Genomic DNA, 27533 nt, shown 5'->3' on the forward strand with positions numbered 1-27533 from the left:
GTTTCTAGACAGCAGGGTTCCTTGTGTGTATTTTTTAGACCAGTTCCAACATGAAACTTCTTACACAGGTACTGGTGCCTTGAAAGAGCAACTGACCACTCTTACAATCACTAGCCACAATTTAATCCTATTAAAAACAAGAAACCAACACATTGTGTTTTAGAATGTTTTTTTTAATACATGCAAATTGGGTGATCACTTTGTTTCACTTCCGGTTTGTGACGTCACAGGAGTTCACTTCCTGTTTAACACACTTCCACCTGTCTCAACTGGATACTGTGGAGTATATATCTATTACGTTCAATGTGAATACTGCGTCTTGGTTGTTTATACAATAATGTGATTACCGGTGTATATGTTTACATTGGGGTATGACTTTTCTCATGGGAGTAAGACGTTAATGACTTGTGTTTTCATGTTAGCATTTAAGCTAGCTAGATAGCTAACGCTATGGTTATCAATCACGGTTTTTGATCTTTTTGATTTAATACTGTAATACTAACCGTCGTGAGTTTTTACATTAGTTATTATTATTACTGTTAATGTGCATTTAGTAAAAACGCCCACAGCTGTTGTAGCGGATGCAAAGAGTGGCCTCTCTTTCAGCCATAACAATGTATGCACATGGCGATTTATGGAGGCTGACCAAAATATCGAGTTCATTTTAATTTATCGTTCGATTAAAAGACTTATCGAATATTGGCCCAGGTCTACTCACATTATTGTCCATCCATCCATCAATCCATCCATTCATCCATTTTCTACCACTTGTCACTCTAGGGGTTTCGGGGGGTTGGAGGACATCGTCATACAATAATCATATTGTTTGAATATTTTGGGAAGTAAATTATATGTCCAATGTATTTTAAGTAGCAAGAAAAAGTTGATTTATTGAAATCGCGTGATTTAGGAAATAGATTTAGTACCAGTATATTAATTGCATTTATTTGTATTTATTTCAGGACTGATACAGCCTACATAGACAATGATTAATTTGTAATTGAATAACTAGAAATTAATTTCAATATGTGGCAATGACTGATAACGAGCTGTTGATTTTAATGAATCTGCTCTTATTAAAAAATATTAGCCAGGCTTAATTTGTTGTACTTTCTTGACATACTTTTTAACAGACTGTTGTATTATGAAAGCGATGTTCCTGAGAGGCTCAATTACGTCATGGCTTGACATCAGTCTGTTAAGCCCGGTTTGGAGGGTTATTGCTGCGCTTTGGCAGCTGGCTGCTGCTTTCTGGGCATACTGCGTACAGACAATTTCACTACTATACAACCCCTGGAAAAAACATATGGAATCACCAGACTATAAGGATGTCCATGCAGTTCTTAAATTGTGTTGAATAAAAGTAGACAACAAAAATGACACAAAACTAGTCATTTCAAATGACAACTTTCTGGCTTTTAGAAAGAATAAATTAAATCAAGAATATACATTGTGGTAGTTAGTAACAGTTTAATTTTTAGATAAAGCAAAGTAAAACATTATGTTACCACTCAATTCAGAAGAAAGAAATTATGGACTCAAATCTTCATTTCCAAAGATTACACCTGCATCAGATTAAATCTGTTCATTAGTCTGCAGTTAAAAAGGAGTGTTCACACCTTGGAGAGCTTTTTCATCAAGTGGATTGACATAAATCATGACTCCAACACGAGAGATGCAATTAAAACAAAGGAGAGGATTATCAAACTTCTTTAAGAATGTAGATCATCACACAATGTTGCAAAATATATTGATTGTTCATGGTCAGCTATGTCTAAAATCTGGCCCAAGTACAGACACAATGAAACATTTGTAAAAGTCAAGTATACTGACCAATGAAAACATCAAAGGGTCAAGACCGAAAGCTTAAAGCGTTATGTCTTGAAAACAGTTTATGCACAGCAAAACAAACTACAATTTGAAATTTCGGCTAAAGTATGGCACAAAACATTGTAGAACTATGAATATGTCCATCCATTTGAATGGGAATTTCCTAGAAACTTGGAAATTTCCTAGAAATTTGGGAATTTTGGGAAAACCGGACATTTAAAAAAAAATAAAAATAATACCATAATTGTCCTAGATTATATGAATGGGTTGGTGTTAGAATCTTTCGAAACGGTTGAAAAATGTTGACGTAGTAACAGTTTGAATTTGAATTGGTATTTTGGAATTTCTGGAATTTTTGGAAAACCAGGATTTTGTACGAAAAATATGACTTTTGTTGTCCCAACTAAGAGGAATCTTTTGGTGGAATTGTCAAAAACGGTTGAAAAATGTGGACTGTAAAAACTTTTCAGGAAGATGTGAAAATAGGGCTTTGGAAAACCGGGAATTCATGGAATTCTTTTGAGCTTAGAAAATGGTAGTTTGATTGTCCAAGGTGAGTGGAGTGTGTGGATGTTGGAACGGTTTGAATCGGTTGAGAAATGTGGGAATTGTGCAAGTACGAAAAATGATCCATTCATTTTCAATAGGAAAAATGTTCTGGATAATCTGGGATATATTTTTGTATGATTTTAGGAAGCTCACGATTCCTGGTCGAGCTGAACGTTTTTATACTAAAACGGTTAAGATCAGATGAAAACTGTGGGATGTAGGGCGTGCCTAACTTTTGCGGCGGAATAATAATAAATAGATGATTTTTTGGGCATGACGGTGGCAGAGGGTTTAGTGCGTCTGCCTCACAATACGAAGGTCCTGAGTAGTCGGGAGTTCAATGCCGGCCTCGGGATCTTTCTGTGTGGAGTTTGCATATTCTCCCCGTGACTGCGTGGGTTCCCTCCGGGTACTCCAGCTTCCTCCCACCTCCAAAGACATGCACCTGGGGATAGGTTGATTGGCAACACTAAATTGGCCGTAGTGTGTGAATGTGAGTGTGAATGTTGTCTGTTTATCTGTGTTGGCCCTGCGATGAGGTGACGACTTGTCCAGGGTGTCCCCCGCCTTCCGCCCGATTGTAGCTGAGATAGGCTCCAGCGCCCCCCGCGACCCCGAAGGGAATAAGCAGTAGAACATGGATGGATGGATGATTTTTTGGCTGGACATATGTACAGAAAAAACAAGGTTCCAATGGGCTAAAGAAAAGCAATCATGGACTATGACTGGCTGTATGAAAGTCATATTCAGTGATGAATTGCGATTCTGCATTGGGCACGGTGATGTTGCTGCAACTTTTGTTTGGTGCTGTTCCAATGAAATTTATGAAGACGACTGTCTGAAGAAAACATGCAAATTTGATGATACGGGGCTGCATGTCAGGTAATAGCACTAGGGGTAATAGTCCGGGGTCTCTGTTGTGGTATTTTAGGCTTCATAATGCGCCACACATTTTCAATGGTAGACAGGTCTGGACTACAGGCAGGCCAGTCTAGTACCCGCACTCTTTAACTACAAAGCCATGCTGTTATAACGTGCAAAATGTGGCTTGGCATTGTCTTGCTGAAATAAGCAGGGGCGTCCATGAAAAAGACATTGCTTGGATGGCAACATATGTTGCTCCAAAACCTGTATGTACCTTTCAGCATTAATGACGCCTTCATAGATGTGTAAGTTACCCATGCCTTGAGCACTAATACACCCCCTTACATACCATCACAAATGCTGGCTTTTGACCTTTGCGCGTATAACAGTCCGGATAGTTTTTTTCCTCTTTGGTCAGGAGGACACGACGTCCACAGTTTCCAAAAACAATTTGAAATGTGGACTCGTCAGACCACAGAACACTATTCCACTTTGCATCGGTCCATCTTAGATTAGCTTGTTACCAGAGTTATAACTAACACTGGAGCTTTCCTGATCATTGTTTGTAATCACAGTTTTAGAAAATAGTGATGTTAATACAGTATTACATCAAATTTAAATTGTTGGAAATAACAGTGTTTATTTCATTTAAAAAACAGTGTACAAATACATTTATTTTACTCTGATATGTCATGTAGGGATCAAAGTGAATGATCACTAAAGGCATTTACAAAAATTAAACCAAGCTGTCAAGTTTTCTCACTGATTATTTAGGATAATCAGGAGACAACAAATATTCAAGAATTGTGCTTTAAAAGGTATTTTGCGCCTGTCTTTTGTTTAATATACATTGGTGAAAAAAGAGAGGATAGGACAAGACAATAGTTATGCAAATTTGCAAATATAGCAACGTGCTTTGTCACAATGCTTTTCACGTGCACACTGTTTTAATGTTGTTCTATTTTATTCCTCAATTCTCTTTTATCTTTGTCCCGAAAGCTTTTTTCCCAAGCTTTTGTTGAGGTCTCTCCTAGTGAGGTTAATTTGTGTCTTTATTGCAAAAGCTTCTTTTTTTTTGACACAGCATTTGTGTGTCTGAAATTTTTTACATCAAATTATGCTGACAATTTTTTCAATACAATTTGTTCTTTTTTTTTTAAATTCAGTTTGTTAAAATTCAGTGTATAAAAAAATCAATGCAGAAATATTTGTTGCTTCAAATCTCAAGACCAGCTTCTGTTAAATTAAGACTGAATATATGAGTACATTGCAAATGTGTATTTTGTCTATTCAGGGAACATTTTTAAACTCGATCAACCGTTTTATTACACAAGCAGAATTTTCCTGCTAAAAGGTTAAACTATTTTTATGCACTTCTCGGGATTTCCTGTGCATAGGCATCTATGCATACAACAATAATAATGTGGTATTTGTTTTGCGCTTCAAGTTTGTTAATTAAAAAAGATAAAATACAATATTGAATAGATAATAAAAGTAACCTTTAAATGCATAATTTTGAAAATTGTATTTCTAGCTCCGTTTACAGTCTGTACAAGGCCAGCATGTTAGAAGGGCTTGCCATTGTGAACAAGATGCAATAAAACGTGTGGCACAGAATGTTCTGCTACTAAGGAGGCAGTAATATCAGCATATTTGTCAAAAGATTGCAGAACGCGGCATGCTTTCTATAATTACACCGCCGCTTTGTGTGATTTAAAAGAGGAAAAGTAGTCATTCTACCTCTGCCTGATTGAGTTCTTACTAGTCATTGTGGTAAGCAGAAACAAATATAGAACATATTTGTATACTCTTCCTGTTAATTAAAGCTACACAGAGTGGTGTCGGTGTTTCAAGTTGAAGCGTTACCCTCTGTGACCTGTCTTGAATGGGATAAGTCACCAATTGTTTTTAGTTGTATTTTATCTGTAGCTTTACGTAATTAGTTTAGTACTTGTGTGTGTGTGTGTGTGTGTGTGTGTGTGTGTGTGTGTGTGTGTGTGTGCGTGTGTGGTAAACAGACACCTAGAGACCCTCCCTTAGGACTTAGTCCGAGGTGGGTGGGGTGAGGCTCCACCCTCCTTAGCGAGGTGGTGTGACCAGGAGGAGTATGGAATAGAGGAACTGAAGTCAATGCTGCTAGTACTTTTGAGTCTAAGCGAAGCCTTTTTTGTATTTGTGCATCTTTGCAGGTGAGACAGGCGGCTTCGACAAAGGCTTTCAGATGTGTTGTGTGCTCCTATTCAGGTGAAAGGTAAGCTGATCTCTCCCATTCTGGTGCATTATTTGATATCTCAATAATGTATACGCTCAGTTGAATTAGGTTGCGATATTATTTAGTAAAATTTCTGCTGATGTATTTTCATGTGTAACTTGGTCATGGTTACTTTTGATTACATAGAATTGAGCACTATGGTTTAATGGTTATGGTTTAATTTATTTAGAACTTGTAAACAGATACAATATGACACATCATATAATAGTTAAATATGTTAATTTCTCTTTACAACATGTTCGAAAAGGAGTAGGAAGAAACAAAGATTATTTAATCCTACACCTTTTCCAATTCATATCAGTTACTAACACATTTGTTTACTTCCTGTTCTGATCTTGTTGTTTAAGAGTGTACATTTGGGCTGTTTCAATCCTCTTTGCTTTTATTGTGTAAATGTTGCAATGCAAGCTGGTGGAACATTTTTTACAGAACTAAGACTTAACGGTATTTTTGTGTGTTCTGCCACCAGGAAACATTTGGGTTTGCACAAGGATGACTGGCTATAAATAGGCATTTGACAGAGAGTTGCAACGTTGTCATATGATGATTAGGTTTGCAGGGAGGACTTGTTCGTCTTACATATGGCTAGAACTTGTAATGACTAGGTATCATTTCTTTTAAGCCACCTATCTTTAGAACACTGTATTTCAGTATCTTTTGACAACATAATTGCACTGCTCAGGGTCTGTATTTATGTTGGTAGTATAAATTATGCAGTAGCCGTTGCTGCTGCACGATTATGGCTAAAATAATAATCACAATTATTTGTATCAATATTACAATTAAGATTATTGATCATGATTATTTACTATGCTATGTAAAACATATTTGTATTGCACTTTGTATTTTAAACAAACAGTATGTGAACTTTCATTTCAAAATGAAACTTAAAAACAATTCATCAGTTCTAAAATAAAATTTACGAAAGACAATGGACTAACTAAAAATAAATATGCCATTGCAGAGTGCAAACAAGTGAAACAATTAGATTATGCACAAAAGACACATTTTACAAGGAACAGTGTACTGCTCACAGTATATAGGACATCCATCCATCCATCCATTTTCTACCGCTTATTCCCTTTGGGGTCGCGGGGGGCGCTGGAGCCTATCTCATGTCTTTGCCAAATAAAACGTTATTACATCCCCTATTTATGCGTGTCTTTTAGAGGTGGATGGATATAGGGACCCTTCGGTGCACAGTTGATGTTACGGTAGTCTGTACTTTGGGCACCCTCGCTTTTGTAGCTGTTGGTCGGGGCTTTGTGCCGGTGGTGGATTATTTGCTTCACGTTGCGGGCAAACAATGGCGTTTGAGGAAATAAGGGAAGTGGTTTTATTGCTTAACGTGTCGCCAAACTTGGTAATTTGTGTAAATGTGCACACCAAACGCAGCTTTGCCGTGCAACCTGTTGTGAGGTTTGTTGGTTTATTGCTTGTAATCCGACACTTGACTTCCAGGTCTCGAATTTGAACTTTTTAAGGTCAAGGCAAGTGTTGACTTAAAGGTGGGCTCATATTTTAGGGCACCAAGGCAAGTTGGAAGGGCACCAAGGCAAACATTATTTTCTTTTGAGGCAGGGGCTACAAAGCATGCACATACAGTCGTGGTCAAAAGTTTACATACACTTGTATAGAATATAATGTCATGGCTGTCTTGAGTTTCCAATCATTTCTACAACTCTTATTTTTTTGTGACAGAGTGATTGGAGCACATACTTGTTGGTCACAAAAAACATTCATGAAGTTTGGTTCTTTTATGAATTTATTATGGGTCTACTGAAAATGTGACCAAATCTGCTGGGTCAAAAGTATACATACAGCAATGTTAATATTTGGTTACATGTCCCTTGGCAAGTTTCACTGCAATAAGGTGCTTTTGGTAGCCATCCACAAGCTTCTGGTTGAATTTCTTGACCACTCCTCTTGACAAAATTGGTGCAGTTCAGCTAAATTTGTTGGTTTTCTGACATGGACTTGTTTCTTCAGCATTGTCCATATGTTCTCAATGGGGTTTAAGTCAGGACTTTGGGAAGGCCATTCTAAAACCTTAACTCTAGCCTGATTTAGCCATTCCATTACCACTTTTGACGTGTGTATGGGGTCATTGTCTTGTTGGAACACCCAACTGCGCCAAGACCCAATCTACGGGCTGATGATTTTGGTTGTCCTGAAGAATTTGGAGGTAATCCTCCTTTTTCATTGTCCCATTTACTCTCTGTAAAGCACCAGTTCCATTGGCAGCAAAACAGGCCCAGAGCATAATACTACCACCACCATGCTTGAAGGTAGGTGTGGTGTTCCTGGGATTAAAGGCCTCACCTTTTCTCCTCCAAACATATTGCTGGGCATTGTGGCTAAACAGCTCAATTTTGTTTTCATCTGACATATTTTGGTCAGATGAAACAAAAAATATTTAAACTATTTTTCTTCGAGAAAGAAAACGTGCTACAATGTTCCAGGGTTAAAATTTGTATCTCTTGGCGTCCTGTAGGTCACTGTACGAGAGGGGTGGGCACCACTGTATTTGTATTTTTTCCCAATAATTTCGGGAGCCATAGGAAGGAAAACCAGCTAATCAGCTGTCCGTCACCCTTTGTTCTCATTCAATCTTACTCACTCTCACGAGTCCACCGTCTTTCAGTCGTCCCCTGACGGTTGACTGACTGTTGTGGTTGTAAAAGTGTTAGAATGGATTTGCAGCGGAGCCTTTTTTTTTTTAAATGTGAGCATCGCCGACAATCACTCACATTTAATCGTAGCGGCCAAAATCGTGATCACGATGAAAATTTGATTAATTGTGCAGCCCTACCATTGACCATTAGACCAGAAAGCGTATAATAGAAAAACATACTGCTAATTCCTTTAAACTTGCTTTTTAACAGACTGTTAAAAATTGGACGGTGATTTTACTTAACCACTTTAAGTATGATTTTTTTTTTCACTGCATCCCATTTTTCGCATGTTGCCTTCAGTAACAATAAGTATTACAATAGCACAACTATGCAGTCATTGACAGATTGAAACAAAACACATAATGCACTGACATTGATATGCGTGAAAAAGTATGATAGATGTTTTTTCTGTTTGCCCTGGGCTGACGATGGTTGTGCATGTGGATTTTCCCATGCCCCTGTTGCACCATCCCAACTGACTGACAAGGATTGGGTGTGTAAATCATTGTGATAACATGCACCCATAACTAAAGCAGTGTTGCTAATCATTTCACACAGGATTGTAAAGTGTTACTGAGGTTTTTTTTTACTCCAAATATAATGTACACACTAAAGAAATGTTGGGTTAAAACATAACACAATTTTAACCCAACTGCTGGTTCAGAAAAGGATGAACCCCTTATTTGAGTTATTTTAACTCAACATTTTGGGTACATTTTTTCAATCCAACTTTTGCGTTTAATTATTTAACCAAAAATGCGTTAGTCGTTGGAAAAACAGCCCAGAAATGGTTCATAATTTTAAAAACCCAGAAATTTAGTTAAAATATTACCCTTATTACCTAAAAAATGATTGCTCTTCATAAAAATAACTCCAAAATTTAACCCAACACAAGCAACTCATAAATTGGGTTATCAAAATAACCCAGCATTTTTTAGTGTGTAAGTAATAAATAAAGAGCTTATTATGGCTGGCATCACATTACAGTCTCTTTTAGGGATGTAACGTTATCAAATCTCACGGTACGATATTATCATGGTATTAATGTCACAGTACGATATTATTGTATGTATAAAAAAAGGCTTAAAAATGTTATAGTGTGTAAAATAAAGTGGCAGGAATGTTTAGGATAACCACACTTACTGTAATTGAACACAAACATAATGCTAAAATGTTGTAACCATATTTGATACTGCAAACATTTTTAAGTGCAAAGGGACGTCCACTGTTTTAAGCAAATGTAAAAAAAAAAATAAGTGAAATGTAAACATCCCGTGTAAAACAATAATGTTTACTTCTGTGTCTTTCAATTTTTACTTTCTGAAAAGCAGTATCTTCCAAAGTGGACATGTTTATATTAGTCTGGAAAAGGCTCTTTCTCAGAAAAGTTAACTAACAATTTAACTTTTAATAATTTAAATACCTCACAAATTGATGTTTGGCTTTGCTGGCTTAATATCAAGATAATACAGTTTATGAGGAGGCGACTTGTCCAGGTGGTATGCCGCCTTCTGCCCGAGTGTAGCTGGATAGGCTCCAGCCCACCCGAGAGAAACAAGCGGTTGGAAAAAGGAGGATGGATTTCCTCATATTTCCCACGTTGGACATTTTTTTTCCGGTGATTACCTCTGTGCGGTGCGATGTGACTGGCTGGCTCTGTGTTGGAAATGCTCGAGACGAAAGTATTGCTTGGCAGAACGTACCTCCGCCAAAGGAAGTTATTTTTCGCCAGTGTCTTGTCTGTTTGTTAGCATCATAACTCAAATAGTTATGGATAGATTTTGATGACATTTTCAGGAAAAAAAATAAAAAAAATCCTCTAGCGACGAAGAACACTCTTCACTTTCTGCTAACGGCGTTCCTTGCCCCCACTTTGGCGCCCCGCGCTGGGCAGAAGCTTCTAGGAGATGTAGTTTACTTTCAGACCCGGCCAACGCTAAGACGGCAAAAAAACGACACACCAAGTTTTTGTTTGATACCATCAGGCGTCACAGTATTATTGCGAAGGCTTTGGAAATCGAAACACTGCAGTATCTACAAATTGTGTTACACCCCAGTCTCTTTGCATTAGGTCAGCCTGGCTATTGCTGCTTAGTATTGGTTCTTAGTTCTCCCACACAACCAATAGTGACACACATACAACAAGTAAAACTGTAAGATGGCTGTTTCCCTGCTTTAAATAAAGATGCTCATCTTGGAAACAGTGAAAAAAATGCTTCAGTACAAATACTTTAATCAAATGCACCACCTCAACTTTTTCAGATAATGTTTTCAAGATTTGTTTGAAGAAATGACAGATAGTAATATAATAACCTGTTATATTCAGGGATGCATACCTTTTCACATTTGAACCTATATTTTACCAGATTATTTGGAGCTTTTGTGTGTTCATGTAGTAATTAATGTTAATTTGATTCATCATAAAATATAATTTATTTTATTTAACACTGACCTTATAACTGTTCTCTCCAGTTGTAATATCTTATTTTGTAAACATGTGTGTTTCATTTGCAAGTATGCATTCATTTCAGTTTGTCCAAAGTGTATTGTTATAGCCAGGAAGGAGTCTTTTTGGCATTAAGTTGAATGTGCCACTCTTGTCTTTTGTCGAGCCCCATAAAATGCGCCTGTGGCTGTGAGGATTGTACTTATTAGGTATTTAAATTGCTAATGCTAATCAGTAACATGTATATGGCATATCCAATGTAGTAAATCAGCATCAAGTTAGCTTGTCATGTGGACCCTCACTTTTGAGTGCTTTCTATAAAGCACACTTACTTTGTTGGAATGGAAAATTGCAACATTACCAAGAAGCAGTCTGCTATGACTACGCCCGTTTGTTCGCCAAGTGCTTCAGTCCGTGTCAAGTCTGCCACGGACGTGCCGTCGCATGCAACCAATTAATTGAAAATTGGTACAGTTTTAATTTTATGTTTTAGTACTAGGTGGTATCGACACAATTCAGTCAGTACCTATAAAAGTATCAAATTCAATACCCATTTCTAGGTATGTTTATGATAGATCAATTTTGTTTAAAAAGCTACCTCCTTTGTCCATGACAGAAAGTGTGTTCTTCTCAAAAAGGTGGTTGTGTCACCTGCTAGTCTAAACTAGAACTTTGGCTTCAATTCTGGCAGTCGACCCTCTGAAGAAGGTGACTTCATGAAAGGGCATGCCAGCTCGGTCAGGGTATAAAGTGGTAAAGGTTTACCATGATTACGCATTGCCGCAGTTTCAAAGAACAAAGGCCGTCCGACAGTATTTTAAGGATGGTCCGAAATAAATTTTTGACTGGATGGCAGTGTCTGCATTTAAATCCTCTAAATATACCTTCACTATTGGCAAGACCCAGAATAGAATCATACCACATATCCTCCAACAGAATACCACAGAATTATCCAGTGAGTTTTCTTTCCTCCAACAGTAGAACTAGCTTTTTCAAGTGTTTCTTGGCAAAATAGTGACACTAATGAGGCTATTTAGAGCTAGCAACTTCATAAAATACTGTATTATTAGTAGTGAAGTGAATTATATTTATATAGCGCTTTTCTCTAGTGACTCCAAGCGCTTTTACATAGTGAAACTCAATATCTAAGTTACATTCAAACCAGTGTGGGTAGCACTGGGAGCAGGTGGGTAAAGTGTCTTGCCCAAGGACACAACGGCAGTGACTAGGATGGCGGAAGCGGGCATCGAACCCGGAACCCTCAAGTTGCTGGCACAGCCCCTCTACCAACCGAGCTATACCACCCCATTGTACATTGGTACCTCAATTTATGAGCTAAATTGGTGCTCGGATGGAGCTTGTAAGTCAAAACACTGGTAGCTCAAATCAGCCCCACCTAGTGAAATTAATTTAAATCAATTTAATCTGTGCTTGGCCCCTCCAAAATGTCACAATTATAACATGTAACATGCTTTTTTAAAAAGAAAAATGAACTTTTAGTTAAGAAATACTGTTTGAAAATCAATAGAATTTACTACAATAATTTTATAAAATAATTTAATAATAGTGTACAGCATTTACTAGGGGTGTCTTGTTACAACTAATTCACTCCCTATACTATACTGATATTGGAGCCTTCTCTATTGGCTAGTACTAATATCAATTCAATTCATCCAAATTTGTACATGATGCCACTAGACCAGCTAATACGCAGTTTCAGTGTGTCCTACTACAACTATGCAGATGACGCTCAGATCTACGTGTCACTGACGGCAAGTGAACGTCAGTCAGCCTGTTGATATACTTTGTCACTGCATCAAACAGATCAGTGTGTTAATGCAAAACCATTTTCTTCAGCTAAACTCAGCCACAACTGAGATCTTTGTCTGTGGCCCACAAAAGAGAAACTATTATTAGTCACCTTGAAACCCTCTCCCAGTAATCAGGTTAGAAACTAAGGGTAATAATGGACTCAGACTTGAACTTTTGACAGCCACCTTTAGTCTATAATATCAGCAGCTTTCTACCACCTTAAAAAACATTGCCAAAATTAAAGGAATATTGTCCAAAACGGATTTAGAAAGTTTATTCCATGACTTTGACTCCAGCAGGTTAGACTACTGCAATAGCCTTCTCACTGGGATCTCTAAACGAGCTGTAAAGCAACTGCAGTGCACCCATAATGCTGCTGCTCGAGTCCTGACTAGAACCAGAAAATATGACCGTATTAGTCCAGTGCTTAGGTCACTGCACTGGCTTCCTGGAGCACAGATAATATACAGTACTTTAAAACAGTTTTGCTTGTGTACAAGTATTTTCATGGTCTTGTGCCAAAGTACGTCTCTGACATGTTACAGACATATGGACCATTGTGGGCTCTTAGAACTTCAGAGATTGGTGTTGCAGGCATCAAATTCTAAATGAGCTAATATTTGCAAAAAATAATACAGTTTTCCATTCCGAACGTTAAGTATCTTGTTTTTGAAGTCTATTCAATTGAATATACAGTAGGTTGAAAAGGATTTGCAAATCATTGTATTCTGTTTTTATTCACTGGTTTTGGGGTTTGTAATACAATTAAGTTTATTAGTGACGATATAGTTAGTGTTTGAAAGCAGAACTAAAAATAAAGAAAGGACAAGAGATCACATTAGTTTGTTTGTTTGTGTTATGTTGTAGTTGCTATGCCTAAATATAAATACGAAGACCTGGTTGTGGACATTAACTAACATAGAAAATGGATGGATAGATGGATGTTAAATTGTTTTAATAAATATGATTTTTGGTTCAATCCACCATAATTTTATTGTTGATTCATAGCAGAAACTAACAGCTTAGTTGTTGTGCAGGGAAAACAAAGTGCCTTATTCCACATGGATGACCACATTATACGACTGTGTCTTCTCCCTCTCATACATGTTGTAGTTTTTAGCGATTCCATATGGAGTCTACTGACAGATGTAAGTTAGAACTATACTCTACCTTGTATTAAAAATGGCAACTGCGGAGGATGCATGTACATGTACGAGTCAGTCTGCCCCCCAACAAGAGGATGGAGAAAAAGGAGCCTATTGACTACATAGTCAGACTACAATGGCAGGCTCGCGCGAAGCACTTGGAGTAAACTTATACCATATATGAAAATATATCCGTTGACGTTACATAATATAATGACCATGCCTTGATTTTAAGTTTTGGGGACTGATTGGGAACCCAAATACACAAAAAAGGTACCAACAAGTAAGAAAAGTAGGTTTTGCAAAAAACAGGACCCCAATTTAGTTGCTTTGAGATTAGAAAAACAAAAAAGCCTTGAAAATACTAAGAGTCAAATATAATCTCCATTCTTCTTAAAAACATTTAGCTGTGCTTAATTCTTCAGCTAACAAAAACACAAAATAACAAAATGTGAAATATAGCACCCTGGGTTAAAGGGGAACTGCACTTTTTTTTTTTTAAATGTTGCCTATCGTTCACAATCATTATGAAAGACATGATGACGGATGGATTTTTTTTAATGCATTCTAAATATAAAATAAACGTAAATAAAAATCAGCTGAGAGCCGGAGCCAATGGGAGTTCCACTGTTCCGCCCATAAAATTAGATAAATAACCATTCAAAAAGCGCCAACAATATTCCATTTACATTTTGTGACTTGAATATTAACCAAGTATTAGTGATATTGTTATTATGAACGCTAACGCAGACAAACTATTTATAGCAGCGCTGTGATCACTTCCAGTGTGCCGATGTTTACATCATCGACTGATCAGCTGCTTCCTCATTTCCTTGCTCCCTGTAAGTTTATTGAGATCATAAATCAAGCATCGCACCTGAAGATATAACACTTTGACAGCCATTTAGGACCTGGTACTGGTGAGAACCAGCTTTTCGTGTCGAGTCCACGCTCAGTTTGAGTCTCATTGGCATGTTAGCTTGAGCTGTTTTTGTTAGCTTAGCAGGCTAGCAGCGGGAGTTTGTCGGCTCTGACAGCAGCTCTTTTGAATCTTTTACTGGTTTGTGTCATCTCTGCTTAGTAAATTGATTGAATGTGCTTCCATGGCTGACTGATATTGCCAACAAACTGGGTATTGTTTGGATGGCAAGTTTGTCAATCTAATAATTGATTTGTTGTTCAGTATTTATCCGACCCTCGTAGTTACTAGCGCGCAGTGCAGTTTGTGTCAAGTTTTAAGGTGGTGAAAAAAACATTGTCTTTTACTGACCAGTTCCTCCAACTAAAACCTTGTTTCGCCTGTGTTGGAAGACTGAGTGTGAGCTAGGGACACACAGCTTTCAGCGCACACAGAGTGGTCAGTGACACTTCCGCGTCAATCACTTGTTTATGTGGTTATGGTTTAAATTTATTTCAAACATGCTGTACAGATGGGCAACAATTCTACTCCATCCATCCAGCCATTTCCAACACAGATAGACAACATTCACACTCATTCTAGTTTGATGAAATTTGGACATCTCTGTGTGGAGTTTGCATGTTCTCCCTGTGCACGCCTGGGTTTTCTCCGGGTACTCCGGCTTCTTCCCACATTCCAAAAATATGCATGTTATGATTGAAAATACTCTAAATTGTCAATAGATATAAATGTGTGTAAATGGTTTTGTCTATATGTTCCCTATGATTGAAAGAGGCTCCAGCTAACGCACAACCTTAGTAAGGATAAGCGGTATAGAAAATGGATGGATTGATTGTATTATGTAAAAATATATACTAATATAATCCTGAACAGTATGATATGCACACATGTGAAATTCCCGCAAAAACGCAAAAATCCCCATTTTTAAACATTAATTTTCGAGTCAAAATATCACTTCCGCTTTTTTTAAAATGAAATATTAATAAAAACACAATCCGAACAAAATTTGTTGAACGCTCACCTCAGCCGTAGGTACTCACTGTTTTCATTCATAGGTACCGATACTCATTTTCTGAGTTCTTTGCATGCATGTTATAGAATTTGACATTACATTTTCAACGATAATAATGTTGGTAAATTATCTTCAAAAAAACTAAAAATTCTGTGGTACATTACATGGGATATATACATGTCAAAAAAGGTTAATAGATGAGAATAAATCTAAAGGTAAAATATATTGTAGAAATGCACCCAATTGTGGGTAATGTCTTGATTTTCAAAATGTTCTTATAGGGTTTACATTGGCAGTACTTCGTGCTGATAAAAATGTTCCTTTTTATTTCAATTTCCTCTTTTTTAATCAGGGGGTGCTCCCATCCCTGGATATGACACACAGGTAATTTCTAGATTGCATTACAAGCTCTATCACTCACAAATAATACAATTTGCTTTCTTTTTATATATATATTCTTTCCAGACACTACTCTTGTCTCGCAGTAAATAAAGTACATCCACTTTAATTGCTTTCTCGTCAATTTCTACATAACTTTTGTACCGTACTTCATTTTTAGCGGGGCACGCTGAAGGGGCTCATCATTTTGATGGACCGTTGTCTTTTTTGTTAATTTTTCATCCCTAATGTTGGTCAGTGTTGATCAGCTTTTGAACTGGAATGCTCTGATACATACAAAAGCCCTTTTCTATCTACCGGTAATTAAATTGTCCTACAAGTTTTGCAGATGCCAAAAACTGCTCTCCAAGGCAGTATGTGTTGTGGTGAAGATCTAATGCATGGTGGTATTAGTCATAGTGAAGGTAATTAATGTAAAGTGGATTTTCCTTTGTTATTTCTGATCGTTAGTGATGGCACCATAGGAACTTCTTTGTGTGTGTGCACGTCTTGGCAGAGCACCGCATACAGGACATGTTTTAGTTTGTAAATAAAGAGATAGTAGATCCATTACCTACTTCTTATGGTTGTGTGATATACAGTACTGAATCACATTTGTATTGTGTTCAAAGTGTTCAAAGCCCATTATTCATATTTACATTGATTCTTATGGAGAAATTTGATTCCTTATACGAACTTTCCGATTTATCCTGTTCAATAACCAGTTATGTTTGTTAATCAAGGTCCCACTGTATATTGTGTCTATTTTTTTAGGTATTTAAAAAATGTAAAACTTAGTTAAGATTCTAGTGTGTTTTTAAGTAATTTTTGAGCACATTCAACAACACCGTGATAATAATAACATTAATAAGTTTGGTCACAATAACCATGATATGAAATGTTTATATCCTTAGCAAATTCTAACAAATTAGATTCAACTATTAAAATTATTTGTCAAAGACAGCCCTAGTGATATGTTAATGCTCTGCGGGGAAACAGGATTACGTTAGAACATTAATCATATTTCATTTGCATTTCCAAATGGAAACAATGTATGGAAACAATGTATGTGAACATTTTGCTGTACAACTGTTTGAAATGCACTGGCCTTAAAAAAAATGGACAAACAAATACCTGTGCATGTCTACCCTACATGCCTATTCTACCATTAAACATTGATGTAGAATTTTTGATGTACATACTGTTCTTTGCAGCAGCCTTTTGGGTTATATGTAGGTCATGTGGCCATCCATTGACGTTGTCGTCATTGGCAACTGGGGTTAACAAGGTGCCTTAAGAAGCATTGAGTGGTGGGTGGATGTAGGGACTTATCTATGCCATCCTATTAAGAACAGCTGGCTTTCAGTGTTGCTGTGCTCTCACACTTTCATATGAGATTAACCTACTCCAGTGCAATAATGTAGACTGACATACAGCTGACTTTAGCCCCCTTAACGCCACGTTCTTGGGCCGCATATGTCTGTTACATCACATGCTCATTTTGAACTATGGCCATTCTCTGGCTACTAAGATACTAACAGCATATATTGATTATTTAAATTTTGACAACCAGAGGAGCAGTTCATCTAAGGTCGTTTACAACCAGATTGATGATGTAGCTGTTTGACTCCTTGGAGGTAGGCCCACAATGGTAAACTTCAGAAAAAACTTGAATATTGTAATTTTGGTATATGTGGTATTACATCTATTTTACCTCAGCCATCAATTAAACAATCAGCAAATTAGTTTGATTTGGTGCCACACAATCCTTGGGACAGAGGAATCGGAAGTTGCTGGAGCCCCTTAACCCACCCACAGAGAATGTTGCATAATGCCATTTTCTACCTTGTAAATTGTAATTATCTGTTGCGTAGACTTTTATCATATATTTGCAAGGCCGCCCACCCAAGTAACCCTTTAGCCATTAGAAACCAAACAGTATTTCATATAATTAACATGGTGACCAAACTGATCTGCCTTTGTAATATTATCATAGTCCTCTTTGTAGGATCAAATATTTCAGTCACCATCAATTGATTTGCCTTCCAGGGTTTTCCTATAGCGAAACTAACCAAAGTATCATCCCAGCTATCATCCATTTTTTTATACTGCTTTCTCTTTGCAAGGACCTGCGTAGCCAGAGCCAATGCCAGCTCAAATTAGGCTCAAGGGTGCATCCTTAGCAAAGAGAAATTGAATTTCAGACGGATGCTTCTTAAATTTTGGCCGTACATCAGATTCTTTAGAAGATTGTATGGATCGGCATAGCAAAAGCTGCAAGTGTTACTGTGTAAGCAACAAGATTAAAGGTTGGTACGCAGAGAGTTTCTGCTTGCTGCTGTTGACCAATGAGACAAGTTGTTGTCAGAGATGATTGAGCAAATCCTTGTATTGTGCCAACCACAATGCTGGCATTTAAAGCCTGTTCTACACTTGTGTTTGTGTGATTCTAAGAATAATGTATTATTCGATTTTGACACCTGCGAAGTAACCAGTGGGAGGTTTTAGGACGGGATTCTTTAACCTTTTTTCTTGTAAAATCTACTTTTTCAAAATAAAAATGTGTGAGAGCTATGTATTTTGGTAACATTTATTTTCATAGCTTATACCAACATAATGCACACTTCACATGTATGTTCTTTTACATCAATGACGTTGAAGTAAGGCCTTATCATGAAAACACTAACCATTGTTGTATTAAGTGTGTGGTTGAACGATGTAACTTTTTGAACAGCTTTAGGTGAACTTTGAGAACCATTTCCCAGTTACTATTTTACACTAATGTGCAAATTAGTACCAGGATTTCCGCAGGGCATTGAAAATCATTCAATGGATTTAGCAAAAATAAATGCATTAAAAAGCATTAAAGGGGAATTTTGCCTAACCTTCACAATCGGCATGAAAGACACGACGATGGATGTATTTTTGTTAATGCATTCTAACTCATAAATAAACTTGAATAAAAGTCCACTTACAGCAGAGCCAATGGGAGTTACTCTATTCTGCCCATAAAACCCATTAAAAAAAGAAAAAAAACATCCAAAAAGTGCCAACAATACTCCATTTACATTTTGTGACTTAAATATTAACCAGGTATTAGTATTATTGTTGTTATAAACGCTAACCCAGACAAACTAGTTATAGCGGCATCGTGACCACTTGCGTGTGTGCCTATGTTTACATCATCAAGTGGTAACATGCTTCACTGCTCGTAGAAGTTTATTGTAGATCATAAATCATGCCTCATAACTGGATAGTAGAAGGATAAGGATGTAACGCGACATGTTGGTACACGTTGACAGCCAATTTAGACCCAGAAATGGCGAGAACGACACAAAAAGACGCTTGTTCCCACCACCCTTTCCTTTGCGCGGGTTATGAGTCATTCGTCATCTAAACTGCAATATAACAAGATTTTGTCAGTCGGCATCCTAATGACAGCAGACGTTGCACAGTAAGTGATGTTTTATTATGTTTGTTGGATATCATGATGTCTGCGGTGAGTGGTAATCAATGATGTTGTCGAGAAAAAATCGAATGTCGTGATACATTTTTTAAATCAACTCGCCGCGTATGAACAAAGTACATGATTATTAAATGTTATTATAAATGTGCCCGCTACTACATTACATATATACTTACACGTAGGGATGGGCGATATATCGATATATGCGATATATCTGCGATATAGAAAATGACTATATCGTGATATTCGAGTATACGTTCTCACGCAGTTGCTTTTAGCTACTGGCATTACACTACAGGCTCTCCTCGCTCTTTCCTGTGTCTCCTTCTCACAGACAGACAAGCGCACATTTTTACATATGTCACATACTGTCACGACATACGTCACATACGTATACGCCCTCGCGCAGCAAAGAGGTAGCAGCATGGGTAACGTTAGCTGTGATGCTAGCCCAGCCGTGCGAGTGGTAATACAAGAGAGAGAGAAGGTGTGAATCTGGTAACAAATGAAGGAATAATTAATTCCCCCAAAAAACATCAGGGGGTCCATCGTCTGGCGGTGGTTTGGCTTCAAGTGGGAATATGTCGAACAGATAACCGTAATTTGTCAAGTGTGGGGCAAAAGTGTTGCTATAAAAAGTAACATTACTGCTAATATGTAGCATCATTTGAAAAGTCACCTGCTAGAGAATGAGGAGTGCTTACTCCGCATGTCAACATCTCCGTTCGGTGCCACACGCCCACACCATCAAAATGCCGAGGCAAACATTTCCAGATCAACACCGTATGAAATTTTTTTTGATTTTTATAGTTGTGATTTCCTTCTCTGCATGAAAGTTTTAAAGTAGCATATATTAATGCAGTATGAAGAAGAATGTTTTAATGTAGACACATAGAATCATCATACTGCTGTGATTATATGTATCAAGTGTTCATTCAAGGCTAAGGCAAAATATCGAGATATATATCATGTATCGCGATATGGCCTTAAAATATCGCGATATTAAAAAAAGGCCATATTGCCCAGCCCTACTTACACGTTTTTAAGGGCTTTGTTGGCAGAATGGAGTGAATCCCATAGGCTCCATAGTAAGCGGACTTTTGATCACATTTATTTACAATTCAGAATGCATAAAAAAAAGAAAATTTATGTGTTGTTGTCCTGCGTAAGGATTGTGAATGATAGACAAAATTCCCCAAAAAGTGCCTTTCCCCTTTAAATACCATGTCCAGAAACATTAAAAACTGTCACACAATTGTAGGACTGGGCGATAGACAATACGTCAGGGCTATTCAACTAGATAATGAAGAGGGCTGCAGTTTCAAGAGCCCAAGTGCTCAGGGGCCGGACATTGAAATGTGTATGTTTCGTCAGAAAGTGCCTCTGCAGGTTATGTTTCTTTGAGACTGTGTTTACATAATTGCAAAGTAAACACAAGGGCTTTCACACTGCACTGTCAATAAATCCATTATTCTGCCTTAGCTACTCGCTTCCACCGTGTGCAGCTAGTTAACCGCATGGAGAAAAAAGGCTCTAGTTTTTGTCGAGGATTAATGTACCTTCTTTTGAACTATTTTCCTTCTTTTTATTTATTTCTTCCTTCATTTAGGTTTGCAAGACTGAAAACAAACATTAAATAAACATAAAAGTATAATGTCCATTGTGTATTTTACATAAACAATGTTCACTGTGTATTTTATGTTTATTTTCCTCAGCTCTGGCTTTCAAACTGGATACAAGAGGTCTTGTAAGGTCCAAACATGTGAAAAGCGCTGCCTCCACTCCGCTGGACGGCTAAATCAAACAGCTCTGCCATTCTTTTGTCACTGTAGCAATGTAGTCCTTAAGTCTGACACCATGTCATCTTAATGAGGAAGCTCAGCTTGCTTAACTCCTTTATTTTTCAGTCGTCTCCAGTTCGACACACGTGTTGGCTAACATTAGCAACACTCGTGCCGCAGACACCTCATGTGACCTATGGTGGCCTAGGATGGACAAACATGGCAATTCTTTCTCGCTTTAGACCACAACTCTTATTTAATGGCATTTCCACAGTAAATGAATAACAGTTCCTTCTGCTGCCTGACACTTTATACATAACTTACTATCGACTGTACTACCCATTTTAAACAACTGTGTGTTATGATCCGCTGCCCGGATCATATTTCTGTTTGGGTTTTCGGGTCACGTGTGTTTTCTGTTAGTCTTGGACTCTTTTTGTTCCTGTCTGTGCACCTTTGAGTTGGTTACCATAGTTACATATTAATTCCACCTGCCGCTTGTGTTTCTGACGCGCACCTGTTGTAATCACTGACATTATTTAAGCCTGCCTTTTCCAGTCAGTCAGCCTGGTTTCTTTATTTGTGTCACGCGACTGCTAAGTAAGTTTTTGCTTGTCTCCTAGCCCCTGCTAATTGTCATAGTCGTTGCTAAGTTGTAGCCTTAGCTTCCGGTGCGCTCGGCACCTTTTTCAGTCGGTTTGTTTTCTGTTTTGTACCTGTTTTGTGTTGTTTTATTATTAAATCAAGCGTTACCTGCAAGTCCTGTCCGGATTCGTCCCTTGCATCTTGGGAGAACAAAACCCCGCATCACCATGCGCTCCACACGTGACAAAAAGAAACCAGCACCTCGTTCTCTCGCATCGGACAGCAAGGAGTCTTCACCTCGCCGTCAGGACGCGCCGCTCCCGAAGACTCCTCTTCCGGACAGCAGCACGCCAAAAGCAGCCCAGTCTTCCCTTCAGAGGTTTGGTAATTCCATTCATGTTTGTGCCCAACAATTTTCCGACTGGGCTGTGAGCCAGAGGGAGACCCGCGCTGTTGACATTACACCGCTGCCTAGTGATGACGTCATCTCGCCCACTAGGGATGACGTCAGAGACCAAGATTTTTTTTTAGATTCTGTTTACTCCCTCTGTCAGCCCCCCACTAAGGACTTTGTTTCTAGAATTAATCCTTATGAGAATTTTTTTTTCAAAATTTAGATTTTTTCAGTCTCAGTCTCCTGTTTTCCAAGCCCCGCCTCCAGTGACTTTAGTTCCGCCCCCAGTGACTAATGCTCCCAGAAATGGACTTGTTGGACAAGTGAGAGGGGAAGAGTCTACCCCCCTCCTGACCTCCCTCCACCCACCACTGAAGACGATTCCAGACCACAGGGAGCGCGTCTGGTATCCGCTTCTTGAGGGGGGGGGGGGCTAGTGCTGGGAGCTGTGCTACTGGGGTAGCACAGCTGCGCCCAGCCAAGCCACAACCTCCAGCCAGGCCACCTCTGCCTAAGTCACGGCTAGCACCTGCCCCTAGGCTGGTTTCCGCACCAGCACCTGCCCCTAGGCTGGTTTCCGCACCAGCACCTGCCCCTATGCTGGTTTCCGCACCAGCACCTGCCCCTAGGCTGGTTTCCGCACCAGCACCTGCCCCTAGGCTGGTTTCCGCACCAGCACCTGCCCCTAGGCTGGTTTCTGCACCAGCACCTTCCCCTAGGCTGGTTTCCACACCAGCACCTGCCCCTAGGCTGGTTTCCTCACCAGCACCTGCCCCCAGGCTGGTTTACGCACCAGCACCTGCCCCCAGGCTAGCTCTAAGGCAAGCTCTGGTACCCGCTCCCAGGCGAGCTCCGGTACCCGCTCCCACGGCGACGACGACTCCTGCTTCCACGGCGACGACTGCTCCTGCTTCCACGGCGACGACTCCTCCTGCTTCCACGGCGACGACGACTCCTGCTTCCACGGCGACAACTCCTCCTGCTTCCACGGCGACGACTCCTCCTGCTTCCACGGCGACGACTCCTCCTGCTTCCACGGCGACGACTGCTCCTGCTTCCACTGCGGCGACGTCGACTCCTCTTGCTTCCACGGCGGCGACGTCTACTCCTGCTGCAGCCTCGCCTACCTCGATGACGATGCCTGCCGCTTCCACGCCAACGTCTGCTCCTTCCTCGTCTCCGGCGGGCCTTCCCACGGCGCCGCCACCCTCCTCGTCGCCAGGGTCGTTGCCTCCACGACCTCCGGCTGGCCAGCTGCGCAAACAGCCAACAGACACCGGCATGCAGCCCTCTCAGGGTTAATTCTTGTACGCCCACGAATTGGGCGTAAGACTCAAAGACTGCTGAAGTTCTGGCGTCACTCCCGCCCACCTCATCAGCCACGAATGTGGCCTTTCCCTGGTTGTCCGCCTCGCCTGCGGCAGCGGCGTTCCATTCGCCGCCGCCACCTGAATCGTCCCCGGTGGATTCGGGGACACGTGACCTGGCAACCCTCCGCCAAGACCTCCCTCCGCCCTCCCTTGACTCTTGAACTGTTGTGTAGTTGGTGGGTTTTAGTTTTTCCAGGGGACATCTGGAATCTGTCCCTTAAGGGGGGGGTACTGTTATGATCCGCTGCCCGGATCATATTTCTGTTTGGGTTTTCGGGTCACGTGTGTTTTCTGTTAGTCTTGGACTCATTTTGTTCCTGTCTGTGCACCTTTGAGTTGGTTACCATAGTTACATATTAATTCCACCTGCCGCTTGTGTTTCTGACGCGCACCTGTTGTAATCATTGGCATTATTTAAGCCTGCCTTTTCCAGTCAGTCAGCCTGGTTTCTTTATTTGTGTCACGCGACTGCTAAGTAAGTTTTTGCTTGTCTCCTAGCCCCTGCTAATTGTCATAGTCGTTGCTAAGTTGTAGCCTTAGCTTCCGGTGCGCTCGGCACCTTTTTCAGTCGATTTGTTTTCTGTTTTGTACCTGTTTTGTGTTGTTTTATTATTAAATCAAGCGTTACCTGCAAGTCCTGTCCGGATTCGTCCCTTGCATCTTGGGAGAACAAAACCCCGCATCACCATGCGCTCCACACGTGACACTGTGACGGTGTAAAATACAATCTATTCAGCCTATTTTTAATGCATCTAAAGGATAAGTTGATTGGCAACACTAAATTGGCCCTAGTGTGTGAATGTGAGTGTGAATGTTGTCTGTCTATCTGTGTTGGTCCTGCGATGAGGTGGCGACTTGTCCAGGGTGTACCCGCCTTCCGCCCGATTGTAGCTGATATAGGCTCCAGCGCCCCCCGCGACCCCAAAATGGAATAAGCGGTAGAAAATGGATGGATGGAAGGGCTTATTGTCATTTTTCAAAATATTATTAAATGACATGTCTCTTTCTAAAATGTTTAAATCAGTCTTCCATTTCAGAACACATGCATCATTTGTATTCCTAGAATGATGTTCATTAATTATTCAATAAAACGTGTAACTATTTTTAACAGTATCCTGATTAAAACAAATAATCCCCCAGTTTGTAGCTATTTATTATAAGGCATATTTTCAGAGGATACACATTTTTACAGCATGTTTTAAAGAGATAGAATTTGAAATATGTTTTCTGCTTACTTTGTACTCATAAACCAATTCAGAATTGGATGTTTATTTAGAGGGCTTAAGTCTTAGCCATTAGATTTTCTGATACCTGAGTAGAAACCCTAAGTACACATTTTTCAGGTAAAAGAGTCATTCAAAATATTAGATCATTTGACCAGCATAAATTATCAGTTTGCTGTGACACATCACATTTTTAGAACCCTCTGGTGAGCTACTCAGAAAGGCGGGGCGAGCTACAGGTAGCTATTGAACGCTGTTTCGGAGACCCCTGTTTTAAGATTAGATCCGTACCGCAAAGCAACTCGGCTGAGACAATGCTTGCCCACAGACCCACTGATATCAATCTGAAGGAAAGTCTGTCTGGACACATCCAAGTTATTTTCTCTGGTGTGATCCTTACTTGGGGTGGGAAAAACATATTTGAACATGGAGTAAGGATGAGCATTACACATATAATTTTAACTAGTGGTGTCCTGATCTGATATCAGATATCGGTCCGATATCAACCAAAACATTGTATCAAATTTATCGGTATGGATAAAAAATTTCCGATATCAGCCTCCGATTTAAACAGTCCATTCCAGACTCCGCTCCAGAAATGTTATCCAGCAGCGACTGTACTACAATTTAAACACTACCTTGTGGTCTACACAACATGTAATGGTACTTCTAGGTCTGGGCCATATGGCCTAAAAATAAAATTGCCGATTATTTTCACAAAAAATGTCATTCATGATGTTTTCGAATTTCCCCCCCCTACCTTTTAAAGAAACCATTGAATACAAATGACAGAGATAATTCAAAAAAACATTTTATTTTATTTGATCAAAAAGTAGTAGCTTGAAATGACACTGCAAACACTGCATCTTACTCTTAGCAAAATTCCAATTTGCATAATGTTGTTTTTTTTGGACCAGATATAAATTGTGCTTTTTATGGAATCATTTTCAAATAACTAAATTAAGAGCTATCTTTGGTAAGCAATACTTTTGTCTTGAACAAAATAGTTCTGTAAACAAAACATTGTAACACTGCACATTGCATGCAAATAAATAATAATCCCCAACATTAAGATTAATAAAGTGAAAACTTAAAACGTATGTCTTGAATAAAAAAATACTTATCTAAATAAAATGTAGTATGAACAGATGTAAGTTTGAACTATACGCTACTTTGTATTGGAAATGGCAACAGCGGAGGATGCATGTGCATGTACGAGTCAGTCTGCCCCACAACAGGAGGATAAAGAAAAAGGAGCTTATTGACTACAGCCCCTGACTACATTGACGGATTTGTGCAAAGATCTTTGGGTAAATTTGTACCATATGTGGAGATATCCGCTGATGTCACAGGTCAGAAAACGTCATAGGACGGAGCAAATTCCAAACAGCTCGCTTGGAGGTAGTAGGAAGGAAGGCAAAATTATTTTACAAATATCTCAGCCATGCTTCCACAGCTTAATTTCACATTTTCGAGACCTTTGGGGATCTCTGATACACAAAAGCAGGTACCATCGAGTAAGAAAAGTTGGTGTCGCAATATAGGTCCCCTTTAAATCCAAAAAAGACATTGCGGCTGAGAGCAAAACGTTTTAGGAAGTTCTTAAAAATGCAGCACATACATTCGTGTTGGACTTAACTCTATGGACGATACTGTTCTGTTGGGCATCGCTGCATGCTGATTTCCCACACTACACTTTTAAGTGATAAACAGAAAGTAGACTGCCTCAAAGTGGACCCAAAGGTGAGGCATTTGGCATGGAAGCGAGATTTAGTTAGACGAAAGTGGAATGCAATCCAACACTGCCGAGCGTCCCCGCAAGTCGGCGCAGAGTCCACAACTGTGGGCCATGGTGTGCAAAGGTGATTCTGGATGGCCACAGGCCGCCATCCCTGCTATGTGCCTTGTTTTTTAACATTTCACCTACATAAACAAATACAAGTGCTTAACTTAACTTGTAACTTGACATGTACATCCAAAATAATCTTGTGCTTTGGGGATGCAGACTGTAAAAGATGTGATTGGTCAGCTTTTTTACATTACTTCCTGTGTGTGTAAATACTATGACTCGTTCAGAGGTTGTACTTTTGTAAATGCCTTCTATTCCGATTTGCAATAACAGTAACAGTTACAAATACATTATTTCCTGTTCTAATAACACTCACCTTCCATCTTTTAATTTCCGTTGGGTTGAGTGTTGACAAAGATAAGCAGAGGGGTTTACAAAGTATGACAGAGAAGTTCTCATAAAATCTCTGCATCTTGCTACCTTTTAGAGCTTGTGGCTTGAGTTGCTGGACGGGCAGTCACTATGATTTGTTCACGTGATGAGATGTATCTTCAACAAATATTTGTCATGATAATTAAAGGGCACCCATGATTATTTGCAGCGTTTCTGACTTATAATGTTGTAACAATGGTCTTGGTACCTAATGTGACCAGTTAATCTTTGTACTGTTTATTAAGTTTATTTTGGATTGTGTCTAAAAAAATTTTTATAATATCATGTTTTGCTACAGAACATGTTTTTAACAGTGTATATATTCAAAAGATAAATTCTGATACTTTTTGACAAGACGACACATGGAGAATTTCAATTGCATTCTAAAGAGAACTCCTCTACAAACAAAAGGCTTGCAGACATACGCAGAAAGTAGGTTATCAACGTGATTGTGGAGCTAAATTTACACCAAAGCAAATCCATTACCAATTATATTATATCCAAATGGTTGTATTCACCTGACGTCACGTCCGGCTCATTAAATATGTGAGAATCGAAGTGGTGGGCCAGCGAGTGTCTGCCGTCATATCA

General features: G+C 39.2%; 1 protein-coding gene across 1 annotated transcript in view; it reads left to right on the forward strand.

Moving 5' to 3' along the window:
* osbpl5 (oxysterol binding protein-like 5) overlaps positions 1 to 27533 on the forward strand; it is a 74871-nt gene that overhangs the window by 20442 nt on the left and 26896 nt on the right. Inside the window, exon 2 of the mRNA XM_061970023.2 lies at positions 5433 to 5494. The gene's annotated coding sequence lies outside the window, so the exon portion shown is untranslated. The remainder of the gene's footprint in view (positions 1 to 5432; positions 5495 to 27533) is intronic.

Source organism: Nerophis lumbriciformis, linkage group LG10, assembly GCF_033978685.3.
Source record: "Nerophis lumbriciformis linkage group LG10, RoL_Nlum_v2.1, whole genome shotgun sequence".
Lineage (NCBI taxonomy): Eukaryota > Metazoa > Chordata > Actinopteri > Syngnathiformes > Syngnathidae > Nerophis > Nerophis lumbriciformis.